General features: G+C 38.8%; 1 protein-coding gene across 4 annotated transcripts in view; it reads right to left on the reverse strand.

Moving 5' to 3' along the window:
* The window catches only part of PTK2 (protein tyrosine kinase 2), a 210,350-nt gene that overhangs the window by 152,873 nt on the left and 41,521 nt on the right, over nt 1–15,956 (reverse strand). Inside the window, exon 4 of one of the 4 annotated variants that reach the window (XM_061994891.1) lies at nt 4,681–4,738. The exons of 2 other annotated variants lie outside the window; for them this stretch is intronic. The gene's annotated coding sequence lies outside the window, so the exon portion shown is untranslated. Of the gene's footprint in view, nt 1–4,511; nt 4,607–4,680; nt 4,739–15,956 lie in introns of those variants that run through there. One more of the 4 variants, XM_061994894.1, reaches the window with a different exon arrangement.

The following is a 15,956-nucleotide window of genomic DNA, read 5'->3' on the forward strand; positions in this document are numbered from 1 at the left end:
AAACCAAGTTCTTCTTTGATGCTAACATTTTTGTTTGTTTGTTTTTAGAAACTCAAACCTTAATTTCTACTTATTCTTATAAGAAGTAACCAGTAGACATGTGCTTACTCTCTTCTTTCATAGAACACCATCAGCTTTTCTGCACAAAAAACCCCTCAAAAGAATAAAATCAGTGTTCTTGAGAAAGTCCTGAAGTCCTAAACTCCTAACTTCCCCTTGGGGGAAGGAGAAAACAGGGATAGAACAGAAGGTACAAAGCAAGCACTAAAATAATCAAACATGGGGAAGTTAAGTATGTCTCTAGTATACTTAATACCGAGTACTTTCAATGTTTTATAAATACTGCTTATCAAGTAGGTATCTCAGTACCATTTATATAAAATAATCCATTTTAAGTAATGCCAATCAGATTATAATATTTACTGAGGTAAGGAACATCTGTCAGAAATTAGGGCTGTGGAGCAGGAACATTCATTTTTCTTATGCAAGATGCGTATGCTGACAAACTGATAGTATCTGCACAGTATTCACTGTGTAAGCAATGACGCTAACAGCTATCAAAGGAAATTCTACAAAACTTTTCTCTTTTTTTAATTAATACATCAACTTATACTAAGAAAATGTAGAAGCACTGGCCCACTTAGAATTTAGAATGGTAGGGGTTGGAAGGGACCTTTAGAGATCATCTAGTCCAATCCCCTGCAGAAGCAGGTTCACCTAGATCAGGTCGCATAGGAACACGTCCAGATGGGTCTTGAAGACCTCCAAGGAAGGAGACTCCACAACCCCTCTGGGCAGCCTGTGCCAGGGCTCCCTCACCTCATACTGAAATATTTTTTCTTATGTTTAAGTGGAACTTTGTGTTCCAGCTTCATCCCATTACCCCTTGTCTTGTTACTATCTACTATAGAAAAAGGGATGCCCCAACCTCCTGACACCCACCCTTTAGATATTTATAAATGTTAATAAGATCTCCCCTCAGTCTCCTCTTCTCCAGACTAAACAGCCCCAGTTCCCGCAGCCTTTCCTCATATGAAAGATGCTCCAGGCCCCTGATCATCTTGATGGCCCTGCACTGGCCTCTCTCCAGCACTTCCCTGTCCATCTTGAGCTGAGGAGCCCAGAACTGGACACAGGACTCCAGTTGAGGCCTCACCAGGACAGAGTAGAGAGGAAGAAGAACCTCCCTTGACCTGCTGCCCACACTCTTCTTGATGCATCCCAGGATACCTTCTTGGCCACGAGGGCACATTTACCTAAAATACACACTAACCAGGAAAAAAAAAAGCAGACTACCCCAGTAAACAGCAGACAGGGCAAGTCCTCAGCTAAGAAAGTGTTTTGCCTCCAAGGAAATTCAAGGCAAGATATTCCTCACATGAATATGTTTTTAGTTGTTCAATTTCAGCTTGGTTCTAAAGACTAGTGAATATCAGCATCAGCTTTTTTAAAGCATGAGGAAAAGAAAATAGTCAGAAGCTTTTGAATTGTTTCAAGGCATTTCATTTTTCTTTTAAATTTGCCTGCAGTGTTGATCCTGTCTCCTAGTAGAGTTGACTGCAAAAATCAAAGCCTCGTGGAATAAAGGGTTAAACAACAGTTTTGTACAACTGGGAGGTACATAAAAGGTTGTATAATTTTTTCCACTCAAGCTTATCCAAACAAAAATAAAGATCTAAAATGCCTATGGGATGAAGTGGCAAAGCTTGGCTTTCTCTCAGTCTAGAGACTGAGTCCCTGTGGAGTGTCTCGAGTGTCTCATCAGCAGAGAGCTAACTACAGCTTGACCCTCAGTGAATGGCATTCTCTGATATTAAACCAATTATTTTCACATCAGTTAATATCTCTATTCATCGAATCTTGATCAAACTGGCAACTTTTTGAGCCCTTTTGGGAAGGGGAACAGGACAGAGCCAACCAGAGAACACTTGCCTGGAATTCCATTACTCTGAGACACAAAACTAAACTCAGGATTTAGAAACTTTGTCAAGGAAGCAGACAGATCCGTATCAAAGCAGCAGAATAAAGATTTGGTTTTCAGTTGCTGTTCTGTAACATTTCAGCTACCAAATGAACAAACCAGTAACAGACATCACCTTCTAACAGAGAGAAGAGCAAGCCACTTGTTAGTTAAGACAAAAATGAAGAGCTATAGTCTAAAGCATAACCATCACAATAATTACTATTACTTTGCATTTGATAATTCCTGGGTTTTGCCACTTCATGGCCTACTGTTCATTCCTCTAGTAGTTACTAGAAGCTGATGAACAAATGCATTTATTTTAAGAACATCTGCATATTGATGTAAGAGATGGAAGAACACTTTCCAAGCTTGTGCTCAGGAGCAGTGAATGTAGGTTGTTTCTTTTAAGTGCATTTTACTAAGACAACAGCAGAAGAGCATGTAAAGCTAAGAATACCTGATGACTGCTCCAAAAACTAGAACATGTTTATTGTCCATGGGACAATCTTCTGCATTCTAATTTGTTTTCTTTTCCAGATTTCTATCCAGATTTCTGCAAACATGCTCTCTAAGCATTGAAACTGCACTGTAATCTTCATTAATCTTCTCCTTTGTTCACAGGAACTACTGAAAAATGGTGCATCACCATCACATCAAATCTGGAATTAGGACTCCTGAAGTGTACTCTACACTAGGCTCAAGTCTCTTCTCTTGGAAATCTACATCGAATTACTTGCTCTCTACATTTGTTATTCATAACCACTAGCACACCCTTGCCCTTCCCATCCACATCTTCTCTAGTACACAGTTTTCTCCTGAACATCCTTTGCCAAAGGGCACAAAGGAGAACAAGGACAATGGATTTTGTGAACGTAAAGGATCTCTGAAGACTGAGCTCAACCATCATTATCATAGAATCATTTAGGTTGGAAAATATCATTAAGATCATCAAATCCAGCTGTTCCCCCAGCACTTCCACAGCCACCACAAAACCATGTCCCTCAGCACCAGAGCTACAGAGCTTTGGAATCCCTGCACTACATCTCTGGACATCCTGTGCAAGGGCTGGACAACCCTTTTAGGGGAAGAAATTTTTCCTAATATCCTACCTAAGCCTCCTCTGGTGCAATTTGAGGCTGTTTCCTCTTATGCTGTCACTTGTTACATGGAAGATCAACACCTATCTTGCTATAATCTCTTTTAAGGTAGGTCAAGGTCTCCTCTTAACCTCCTTTTCTCCAGACTAAACATCCCCAGTTGCCTCAGCTGCTTCTCATCAGACTTGTGCTTCAGACCCTTCCCCAGCTTCATTGCTCTTTGGACACGCTCCAGCACGTCAGTATCCCTCTTGGAAGGAGGGCTCAAAACTGAACACAGCACTTGAGGTATTGAATCTGCCACCAGACAGGTTTTCTTACTTCAGTATGGGCATTTTGTCAGATAAAACTGAAAGACAAATGACATTTTGAGTATCAACAACTGAGAAACACTGTCTCCATTAATTCACTTGGCTTTTTGTGACATGGACAAATTCTAATTTCATGCTTCAGATGAAATTAGGCCATTTTTCTCCTGAAGAAAAAAAGCAACAAGGACTTTGGAAATAAACCTTAAAGAAGCAAAACAAAACTACCAACAACAAAAAAAAGCCAAACAAACTACTAGTAAGATCCATTGTCTGTAAAGCTAAGAGCTCTTCTGTGAGTTTCCCCATCAATCAAATGAAAAACTTGGATCTGTGAATTTAGTCTTCATTTTGAACTTCTCATGGTACCTGCTTTAAGATTATACCTGCTCATAGAATGCTTGAGATTTGAAGTATGACAGAATGAAGCTCACACTGCAGCTTCAACCTGGTCACTGACCAGGAAAAGAACATACACTGAAAGACTGACAGCACAGTGCTTCAACTAACAGGAGAAGATGCCAGTATCTCAACATAAACTCATTCTATACTACAAATTGCCTTGGATCATTGTTTAAGACATTCTTCTGGCACAAATGCAATACAGCATTGAGTTTATTGTTAATTTCCTCCACTTGGTGAGCTTCAATAGTAGAATACATCCAGGGTATTCCTGAAAAGTGCAGATGTTTAAAGCAACACTTTCTCATCCTCTCAGCCACAGTCACCTAATTAGTTGTACTATCCTCTAAACCACGTTTTGAAGTTGTAGTTAACAGAACTCCCTACCTTTATTTGTCAAGTCTCAGCCTATTGGCAGTAGTGAGGTGGGGAAGGGAAGCAGCACAGATGTTGGGAGAGAGCAGGAGGAACATAGTGTTAATGAAGCTTCCTGTACTTCCCCTTCCCAAAGGATCCTCTGATGTTGAACAGCAGGGCAGACAGCATGCAGCCTCCTAGCCCATGCTGTGAAGACAACAGATGTTAGAAGGACCACTAAATTAACCTTATTTTTATTATTTCATAAAGACTAGCCATTTTCCAACTCATATAGGATATATTAATTTTCAAACATGAAAGTTGTAGCAGATTTTCTTGTGTGTGGACTAACCCACTCATTTTCTCCCACTTGCTTCCATTTACTTTTTGAAGGTTTATTGTAGAGAAGTATAAAGTCAGTGCCATGAAAGCTGAGAATGGTTTAAAATTACTCCTTCCTTGGGGCACTGATTCCAATCTTCTGCCTCTGTGTTCCAAGCTATTTACCAAAAACCCCGAGCAAACAACAAAATTGTTGCTATCCTCAAGAGACCTTTGAGACGTTCCTTCACAATTCATGTGCTTAAAGCAAACATCTGCTTCATGGAGACCTGGAAAAATGAAAGGAAAAATAGTAAACCCTACACAATCTGCTCTTTGTTTTACTGCAAAATAAAGCCTCATAATTTTGCTCTGTGACTGGCTCACTGTACTACTCAGTTTGCCCTGCTTCTCTTCTCTGATGAGAAAGGTTGATAAGGAGTGAGGCAAAGCTACCCACAATGGCAACCAGAACCTTTCCTTGACCTTACAAAGCTTCCCCTACTTATGCAGAAAACCATCTATTTATGGGAGAAGTACAGTAGAAAGTATCTGAGGGGGGAGGAGCCCACCCCTTTCATGTTCTGTAACATTCCACTAGCATTACTTTTGTTCTGTGGAAGGGATCCTTTAGTGGATCAGTCGACCTTATAGATGCTTCTTAAATGCCCCGTTCATTAAATCAAGGGTAACCTACAAATCATTAGTCACATCTTCTAAGAGAGATATAGGAAAATGAAGTGGCTTATGGGTCAGCAAGTCTGAGGTGTCTGTTCATATCTGGGCTGCTTTCTCTCTCATCTAATAACCAGTTACACAAAGGATGTAAGAATGCTGTGCAGCCACAGAGGATCCAATCCATTTACCAGAAATGGTGTAGTCTGGACATGTCTCCCTTGTCCTGCTTCTCCTCCATTTACTAAACACAAAGTTAGAACAATAGTTTCTCTTTTCTTTTTGGTTCTAAAATGATGTTTACAACTGGGAGTTGTACCTGCTTTAGGTATCACTGCATCTCAGAAGCAGGCATGTAAGTTTCAAAGACTCAACAGTACTACACAAAACAAATTCAACATTGGGAATTCCTCAGACTTGCAAACCATTGAGTGCAATTACAACCTGAATAAAAAATAATCCTTGGGCTCACAAGAATGCAACATTATTCCATTTCTATTGAAAAACACACTGTTGGAACAGTTGACGTGATATTTCTTAGTGAAGGATGAGCTTAGCATAAATACCATATGTATAAACAAACACTTACAGGCTAAGACAATTAGCTAGCTAACTTCAAAGTTCCCATGTTACAGAACAAATGAACGAGCCAGTGTTGGCACTCTTCAAGTCTAAAAAAATAGAGTTAAAAATTCATTTTTACATAAGGTCTTTTAAAAGTTTTATAACACAAACATTATGGCTGCTCTGTTAACCAAGCAGATTCTGTGCCTAACATCAAACAAAGAGCAGTGTATTTTAAAATATAAAATACAAATCCCCCTCTCCCACTCCAATTAGCACAATCTTGCTTCACAACTATTGCATCGGAAATTCCAACATGTAGAATGAGATATTTTGTTTGGGAGCACCTCTAGTAGAGCCCAGGTGTAACTGAGCCTCTCCACTACAGAAAACTCAACTCTTATTCACTATAATCAATCCTCTCTCGATTTTACACCAAGAAGGGACATAGACTATACAACAGCATTCACCCATATCACTGCTTCATGAGAAGAGCAATAAAACTTTCACAGAGCAGCTCCTCAGGCAGTCATTTTATGTTGTTATGTGGAATCAAAGGTCACCTTCAGCTAATGCAAAACCTTTTGCTCAATGCAACATCCCCTTAAATAGTATCATTTGTTCCTCCAGTTACACAAGACAGCTTGTAGTCAGCATAATTCTGTTGAAGAAGTTATGTTTACCTATGAAAATGCCCTCAGAGTGGTGTCAAAGTTCTCCAAAAACACAAGAACCTGTTGCTTAGTTTTAAAAAGGCTTCCAGGAGCTCATCACCAAATAAAGCTCAAGTTAGTTTAACTAACCAGCTGTGAAAGAAACTAGATAAAACAGCACTCACAGTATTTCAAAGACAGCAAATAAAGTGTACTAAACTTTATCTGAGGACAACTTCAGCACAAGAGGCAGTGTTATGAAGAAGCTGAAAACACATTCAAGAATGCTGTTCTACAAATTAAACTAGGCAAGAGCAAGATCTATAGGATGAACTGATACAGATGGAAAGAAAGCAGTTAACTTTTTGGGCACAGCCTTTCTTCAGATATAGGAGAAGGGATATTAAGTAAGTCTCCTATGTCTCCAAACAGCAGGCAAAGAAAAAAACCCCAAACACAAACCCTTTCTGATGGCAGCCTGAGTGACTTACATAACCACACATCACAGGAACAACATTGTCAGCACATAACCACATCTGACAGAGCCAAGGACTCATCTCTGTGTAAAACAGCTTCTGAGCGCCAGTTCCAAAAAAACTTGTGTAATTGGTCTCAACGATCCTATTTGACACATTTCAAACAAGATAGTACTAAAGCTTCTAAGAGGATGAGACTGGGACAAAAAAAACCTGAATCCATAAACAAAGGAAGACTACAAGCCTTGTCCTGCCACCAAGACATGGAGAACACAGTGTAACAAATAGAAACTGTTAGTAGAGAAGTTTAAGTATTCTGAAATGAAAGCATAGTACAAGTTTTTAAATTGCAGGAGCAGCTGTGAAGCTACCATCTAAATATCCCCCATCCCTGGAGGTACTCAAAAGCCATGTAGCTGTAGCACTGAGGGACATGGGTTAGCGGTGGCTGTGGTGGTGCTGGGGGAAGGGTTGGACTTGATCATCTTGAAAATGAGTCTATGATCTTCAAGGAATGACCTTAACCAATTCTGCCTTAGAGTAGAAGGCCAGACTTCTTTCCTGCCACCAAGTTTGAAGGATGTAGGTCATTAAACAAAGCCTGATCACTGCCTTTCAAAATTTCTATTAAAGACCTTCTTAAAGAAGTTCAATATAAAAACCTCAAAAAATCAGTTACTGATGTTTCCAGAACTGCAGCGATCACAACTACCTCTAGCATTTCACTCTATTATTTGGCACTCCCACCTTTCTTTACCACAAGGCCTCAAGGTTCAGTAACACCTTTTATTGCTTTTAGAGGGTTCATAGTTGAGCAGGGAACAATCAGCAGCAATTTCAATGCTCATCAACCATGTGTTACCAAGACTAAAAGCCTTAGTTGTATTCTAAGTTTTATTTAGCAGTTCAGCTGTTTTTTGAGTCCATGGAAGCTTGTTCCACTAAGACATAGAACCATTTTATTCTGCAACTGTTTATAAAGTGTCCACAGGATAAGCAGAAAAACAACCACAACCACATGTACTCACACCCTGGCTCAGCCAGCCTTTACAGATTTAGCTTAAAAGCAGGCAAACCTGAATCACAACATAAAGTCTATTAATCCTGGAAATAGAGTTCATAGAATCACAGAATGGTAGGGGTTGGAAGCAACTTTTAGAGGTTATCTAGTCCAACCTCCCAGCTAAAGCAGGTCCACCTAGATCAGGTCACACAGGAACATGTCCAGGTGGGTTTGGAAGACTCCAGAGAAGGGGGCTCCACACCCTCCTTGGGCATCCTGTGCCAAGGCTCCCTCGCCCAACTATTCACCAATAGTGGAAATGCCCACTATTTCTCAACATTAAGCCTTTCACAGAAGGAGCTCTCACACATTGCTGTGGAAAAAGAGAGAATTAAATATCTGAACAATGTGAAACCATTCCAGCAAGTGATCTGAATGGAGACTTAACAGATCATTTTTAAAGGGATTATTATTGAGTGAAGGTACAACCTGAAAAACATCTTTGTGCTAAACAATTGAAGAATTTCTTTAGGAGTTTCACATCCACCTCGAGTGTAATTCCAGCCCTCCAATAGAAGCACAGGCATCCAACACCCCACTTCATTTATTTTCACCTCTTGTCAGCATAAAGTCCTGAAGAAAAAACGTGCTTGCTAGAAGAATAGACTTATTTTGATTTTCTTTAAGCTTTGCCTGGCCATATGAAAACCTGAGGAACACCATCTTCATGCCTGAAAGAGTTTCTGCAGCTTTTCATATTCAAATTATTGATCCTCGGGGAAAAGGCCTGGAAGAAAATCACAGCTATCATAAGCTGTTTGGATATTATTTCATATGCTCTTCATCTTCTGAAAATAAAAAAGAGAAAGGGGGAAAGAAGTCAGAGGTACAATATCTGCAATTTGTCTTACTGCTTCCTTTTCTAGTCTTCTGCTGAGCAAGAAAACCCTTGCACAAATAAAAAGTTATTAGCTAACTACACAAGCAGAGCAGTGGAGCTATATATTAAGAGCTGTCAAGGACATAAAAATAAAGCATAAGTAAGCTCATACATCCTTTATTTATGGTTGTTTTAGGTGTAACATAACAAAGTAGTTGTTAATAGTTCAACCATACAAGATTTTTCCTCTTGGTTCACTGTAGCCCATGGTGTTCTACTTCAAACAAGCTTATGTGTATTTTGGGAGAAGATCCCAAGACACTCCCCAGCCCAGGTCTTGCAGAACAAAAAACACTCTCTAACAACATTTTATAAAAACCAACTACACAAAATCCAGCTTGATTTGCAGAATCTTTCAGTAACGTGGTCATTTCCATCCTCTCTTTATAGTCGCTGTTACGAAAACCTTAGGTACTAACACACTCTGTCACTAATGCTCTCATCCAAGATAGCTTCAGGTCTCATCAAAACCTATTGCTAATCATGCCCAATTCCACTACTATTAACTTCTTGACAAGACAAAGGGATGAGGAAAACCCTTCCTTTCCAGTAACTTTGTGGTTTTTATCAACAGGAAGATATAAATAAACAAAAAACCCAAAAACCCCTCAAAAGGTAACATTTCTCAGTCACTGCTCAGTCATCTAGGTTGCATTTGCATTGGGACACTACAATAGGAGATGCAAATGTAACTGTATAGGAGTCCAATGAGCTGTAGGGGGTTAACACATACACACACAGAAACCTCTTCAGTGTATTATGCGTCTAAGCTGAAAAGATTGCAATAAATTACAGCAATTCATAGAAGCCATAAGCAGAATATTGGTGACAGGACAGAGTAAAGACAATATGTTTATACATCATGATTATTCATTTCCTCACTTTTCCAATTTTTATGTTTGTCTTAAGTAATTCTGCACCAGAACAAGACATACTCAGTGACCAACAATGAGGGTTGTGTGTTGTAAAGAAGCAACAGAATCTGTCATTCACAATATCCTGATGCCCTGACCACAGCTCACTGTCCTCCATTTGTGAGGCTGTCTCTGCTCTTGGATTTCCCCCACAAAGGGAAGATATAGCTGAACTCTCCAGTCCTTTTAGCAGATACTTATTTCCTACTTTGTCTATAAAAAAAACTTTTATAAGCTAAAAAAAACTCCAACAAAGCAAACCTGCATTACAAAAAAAAACCACCCACCTTGCTAAAAGTTGCTAACACTCCACCAAATAGGGTTTAAAAGTTCTTCTCCCCTGATAACTGAGCAGCTGCACACTTCTTAAAGCAGGCTCAACTACAGCACCAGAAAACAGTTTTCTGGTTGCACATATTAAGTACAAAACAGACAACAGTTTATGCATACTCTGCTACTATCAGGATGTTTCATTCCATTGGGGTTTGCTATATTGAGCTAAAATAGAGACACTCAGCTCTTTGCAAAGGTTCCCACTGTAAAGGCACACCAACTCCATCTCTCCAAGCCAGTGGCAACCTTCACCTGGGAGAAGTGCAACAGCATTCACTACACAGCTACTCCCTGAAAGACACCTTCTCCTGCAGAAACACGAGAAACATCACATTTCTGTAACCTTGGCGAGTCCAGAAAATTTCTACTTCAGGTCCAAACCAAGTCTATCACCTCAATAACCTTTATCTGTGTCCCTTCAGCATTTCTGCACTACCATTGCCAGTGAGAACATACACGTGGGTGTACAATGTAGAATCAACTTTCTTCACTTCACTTACAAACTGCCTCAGCTGAGTTTCATCTGCCAGTTCCTAGGCACCCATTTTGTTTCAAAAGAATGAAAGAGAACATTTAATGGCACTGAACCCACAAATAATCATTTTCACTCTCTAGTTCAACTCCAAAACAGGTAAAACATCTTCTCATGGCAAACAAGCATCCTATTGCAAGCAACACATTACCACAAGTTAGTTCTTTTTTCACAGCACACAGTAGAGAGTTCTAAGTGCAGCTACAATTCCTCTGATACTATTACTCACAAAACTCCATCAAAAGCAATAGCTTGTCCTAGGCATTTCCCCCACAAAAAAATACCCAAAGTATTTTAATGGTTTACTTATTGATAGAGATTTTGGACAAAATACCAAAAGCAAAAAGCATGGTTTTCTTTTTTAAGAATCATTATCAAATCATTTAAGTTGGGAAAGACCTTTAAATCTTTAAGTCCAACCCAGCAGTACCACAGCTACCACTAAACCATATCCTTCAGTGCCACAGCTACACAACTTTTAAACCACTCCAGGGATAGAGACTCCAGCACTTCCCCGGGCAGCCTGTGCCAGAGCTTGACAATCCTTTTAGAGAAGATATTTTCTTGCAATATCCAGTCTAAATCTCCCCTGGCACATCTTGAGGAGAATGACAACTATTAGTTAGTTTAAAATAAAGGTGTTGGGACAATCCCCCTTCCCTGCACCCCCAACTATGCAAGATAAAGTCCTCCTGGAAAACCTGTCTGAGGAGCTTCAACAAGGGCCTCTACTGTCCATCATCTTCAGTTGGACACCATCTCAGCATTTCTAAAACAAGTTTCCCTGTTTGGTAGCCAGAACTACAGACAAGAACCAACACAGCAATGTGCTGAACTGATGCATTTTTATTTGTGTGTTTTAAACTCTCAGACTATTAACCCAGCTTGTTAACATTTATAGGAACATCAAGCAGAGGACACGAAGGACCTTTCATATCATCAACTCCGCTCCCTAGTTCCTCACAGAATCATAGCATAGTCTTATTACGGGATCAATAGATCAAATTTCGCCTTCTTTGAGCATCAAAACAGACTAAAGCAGTTATTAGGGGTACCACATCATTCTCAGTACTTCTGATAGACATCCTGAGTTATTTTTTTACTGTCCTCTCAATAATCTATATTGAAACTTCTTTCCTTCTCCTCTGTCTCCTTTTTGCTCTATCCCTAGACCTACTCCTAGAAAAAACAATAGTCTGCACCCAGGGCAAGCTTCTTCACTAGAAACCATTTCACAGACTGTCAAGGCAAACAAGAGAGGCTCCTGAGAGTTGGAAAAAAGCAAAGGGAACTCCTGTCTTCAAGAAGGGCAAGGAAGTCTGGCTCTCTACAGGCTGGTTAGTCTTACCTCCATTCCTGACAAGGTGATAAAGCAAGTAACACTGGAAGCTGTTTCTAAATATACAAAGACAAGAATGTGATGAAAAGCAGTTAGCATGGATATATGAAGGGGAAATCATGCCTGACCAACTTAATACACTTCTATGACCAAAATACTGGATTGGTGGATGAGGAAATGTTGCTTTTCTTTATTTCAGTAAGGCTTTCGACACTGTCTCCCATGAAGGCATCCTAATAGACAAATTGAAGAAGTATGGACTAGATAAATGGACAGTGAGATGACCTGGAAACTGTCCATACTGTCAAGCTCAGAGGGTTATGATTAGCAGCTTAAAGTTCAGGTGAAGACCAGCCACTACACAGAAAAGATTAGTAAGAACATCAACTTCTAAAGGAAAAAAAAGAAAGCCTAAGCTATTTAAATTCTAATGAGGTGTTTAATATGTCTCAATCTCAACTCTATTATATAGATCAGGTTCACTAATAAAACATTAACTTTTTTCTTATGAAACTATGTTGTTGCTATTGACCTGTGTGGACATTACTTATAAAATACAGATGAGAGTGCAGGGAAGAGGGCAATGTCAAAAGCAGAGCCAAATTAAGAGTAGAAAGTTTCCCTAGAAAGACTTTCAAATAAAGAGGTTTCATGTCATGGTCTCAGTTGTCCTCTCCTCCCCAAAGTGTTAACACAAAAACAGGTACCTAACAGCGACAGCCTACAAAAGATAAATAAACTGCTTTTCCAAATATCAGAGGTATAGAACAATGGGAAAGTGCATTGTATGAGGTGCAGTTTATTAGAGTCATAAAAAAGGTCAATAAAATGTTAAAAGATGATGATTTAACACATAACTATTAAGGGCAAAATCCTCCAAGTGACATTTCAGTTGTGAAGTCAGCAATATTCTCATCCAATAGTAACAGAAGTTGCATGATACAGTATTTGGAAATACAGAAATAGTATTTACTTCTCTGATAGTGAAAAGAACTAAAACTCTAAGGCATGTTTGAATCAAAAGAAAAGTCTTACATTTTCTGACAGAGGGGCATGCAGGGAGCTATTCTAACTTGACAACACTAACATTACATCACGGAAGGAGTTCTCAATTCCATACTCTTTAAACTATAAGATACTTTTATAAATGAAGTGCAAATGAAAAATATAACCAAAAACCATTACAAATATAGGAAAATTAAGCTTATTGTAGGATAAGATTAGATTTCTTAATAAAACTTGCAAAGATTAAGATTAACAGGAAAAAAGTCCTGATTTTCCAAGGGACTATATTAAAACCCTTTTTTGTGAAAAAGACAATGTGGGTTTCCCTGTGTAGTCCCTTAAGCACCATGTCAGACACCCTGATGTGAGAAGAACTCTTTAGTGTTAGAGCAGCTTGTACTTGGTTCTTATTTAAAATTGAGGAGACAAATCAAAAAGCTGATATTTCATACCTTTTCACTACACAGCTGGTTACTTCTCCCTTCCCTTTAAGCAAGGACATTAACAGCACTTCTCTTTTGATGTTATTGAGTTTGTTCTCAGCTACATGAATAATCACTGCATAATTTATTACCCCCTGTAATACATGTGAACATTTATTTTAAGAATTCTGCATGTCCTCATTTCTGCCAGTTCTTGCTGCTGCAGCTTTGGCAATTTTTCAACTGATTTTTAGTTTTCCAATCTTTTATCAATATAGAAAGTATCCATGTCCTTTGTTGGTTTTTAAGGGGGTTGGTTTTGGTTTTTCATTCTAGTCTCAAAAGCCATCTTGTATTTCAAGTTACTATATTTAAGTTTATCACCCAGGCAGGTGTAGCTTTAGGATAAGGAGGATATAGTTACCCAGCACAGCATTAAACATCCCACTTTGTATCCAGTGGGTAAGAGGAAAAAACCAAAGCAGCAGGTTGTTTTGAGGCACTGTGCTTCCGTGGAAGGTGGCAGGAGACAAATGTGTGTTCACTAAATGGATGACTAGCAGGACTTATGTAAGAAGCAAAGCCATACACAGTAACAGAAGACTGAATGAGGACATGTCTTTAATTCAGAAAGACTTCTTTAGTTTAAACTGAAATTGGTTTAAAACTTTTTAATTGTAAATGTGCACTTGTAACTGAAACTAGTTCCAAAACCATTTCGGATTTCAAGATAATGACTGCATGAGGATGGTGCTTTTAAACTGATCACTACACATCAAAAGATACTCACAAAAACATCAGACAGACTTCAAATATACTGCTTATCTCAAATTAAGCTACACAAAGGACGGTCATTTCCTATTAATTTTTCAATACTTCAATGCTAGGAGAGAGTAAGATTTTACTTCAGTTGTCAGATGTTTTCTGAAGGAAAGAGTCATCAAGAGCTAGCATCTGTAACTAAAATTCTGTTAAGGGAGAGTCTTTTAATTCCATTTTTAAACAAAGTCCCAGTATATGCTCATTTCATGTGTTTGTCTTTATTCTCCTCTATCTATATGGTAGAGTTCTTTAGCATAGCTCTTTGCTTCCTTACTATTTCTTGATTCTGGTAATGAATACTGATTTGCACCACAGGATCAAAAACTAAGGACCAAGTCTAAAAAAAAGGAATCACCTACATCACACAGATGCTATATTTGCTTTAAATTCAAAGGGCAACAAAATCCAGGAGGGATTGTCTTTAATCCCAGCAGTGCCAACAGACAAAGTTTGACTGCATTTACCACAGGCAACAAGTCTTTGATTCCTCCAGGCATACTGTGAACATAGTCACATTTCAAGATAACTTCACAAGCAGACAGGACTACTGTGTTCTCTATCCAGCTTTCAAATTGTATTATTTTAGCAAGCTGCCCTCCAAACTCCTACTACTTTACATTCCAAAAACTCTCTGCTCACGTCCATGGCCTCAATTACAAGTTAGTAAATCGATAAGTTACTCACAGACTTCAAAGCAGTGATGCAGATTAATGTTGGATAACTCTCCTGAGTCATGATTTAACTACCTACCTAATTAACTAATGCCATTAAACAGAGCACAAACAATGCTTCTTTACATGAAGACTTAGCTATGAAATCAAAGTGAAAAGGCAGTGTGTTCTGGATGACCTTGGTATACCACCAACTAACAGATCTACATGTATTATAACCTCCAGTAAGACACTACAATGAAGAACATAAGAAGTAGTCTCCTCCCTACTACAAAGTCTTTAAACACTGCAAAACACCTCACCATATTATGACACAAATTTAGAGTACTAAAACCAGGTGGCAAAAAGGAGAGCATTTCTAGTAGTATCTACTGTTCCCTGCTAAAAGCAGTGCCCAGAAAAGACAGAAGTTCTCCAAAACTCTGAGTTCTGAGGACTAAAAAGTGCCATTTAAAGGTAGAACCTCATTTTTATTCAAATGCATTGGCACTGAATCTTTTCTTGTGGCTATTTACACAAGTTTATTGTGTATTTTAATCTTGTCATCCCATGTCTTCCTAATTCTTTATAGATTGGTGTTACTGGTAGAGTGAGCAGGCACATAAAGCCCATCATCATGGCTGTTAATGAAATTACTGTCAAATTCCTGCTACAGGCAAGCAGTGGTATGTAGCTCTTCTGTTCTCTAGAAAGGCCTCTAACCTTACCATGGAAAAAGGTTACTATTTCAAAATCCTCCACAAATTTTTGCCCTCTATCAGTACTTCAATGACACAGCTAAAAAAGACAATTAGAACACAGATACACAAACTGAAAAGATTCAATCTCATTGTGACTCATTCACAGGACCAAACAAACTCTTCAAGTCCCAAATGGAAACGCAAAAGTAGTTATTACACATCCTTATTTCAGAAGCTGTAGAACAAACCCAAACAGAACAAAAAACCCAAAACAACCCTTTATCTTTCTATCAGTCCGAGTTAAATGCCAGGCCTTTTATTTCCCCAGTATTCTCCCCAAGTATTTGCCATCCTGGCAACTGCTCTCAGCATTCAAAAATCACTTTAAAGATTGCTTCTTTAAAACAAAACTTCTCCTCTTCACTGCTCCAAACAAGCATGTCGTTTTTTCCAGAACAGCCACTCTTAAATTTCTTGTG

Source organism: Colius striatus, chromosome 4, assembly GCF_028858725.1.
Source record: "Colius striatus isolate bColStr4 chromosome 4, bColStr4.1.hap1, whole genome shotgun sequence".
NCBI lineage: Eukaryota > Metazoa > Chordata > Aves > Coliiformes > Coliidae > Colius > Colius striatus.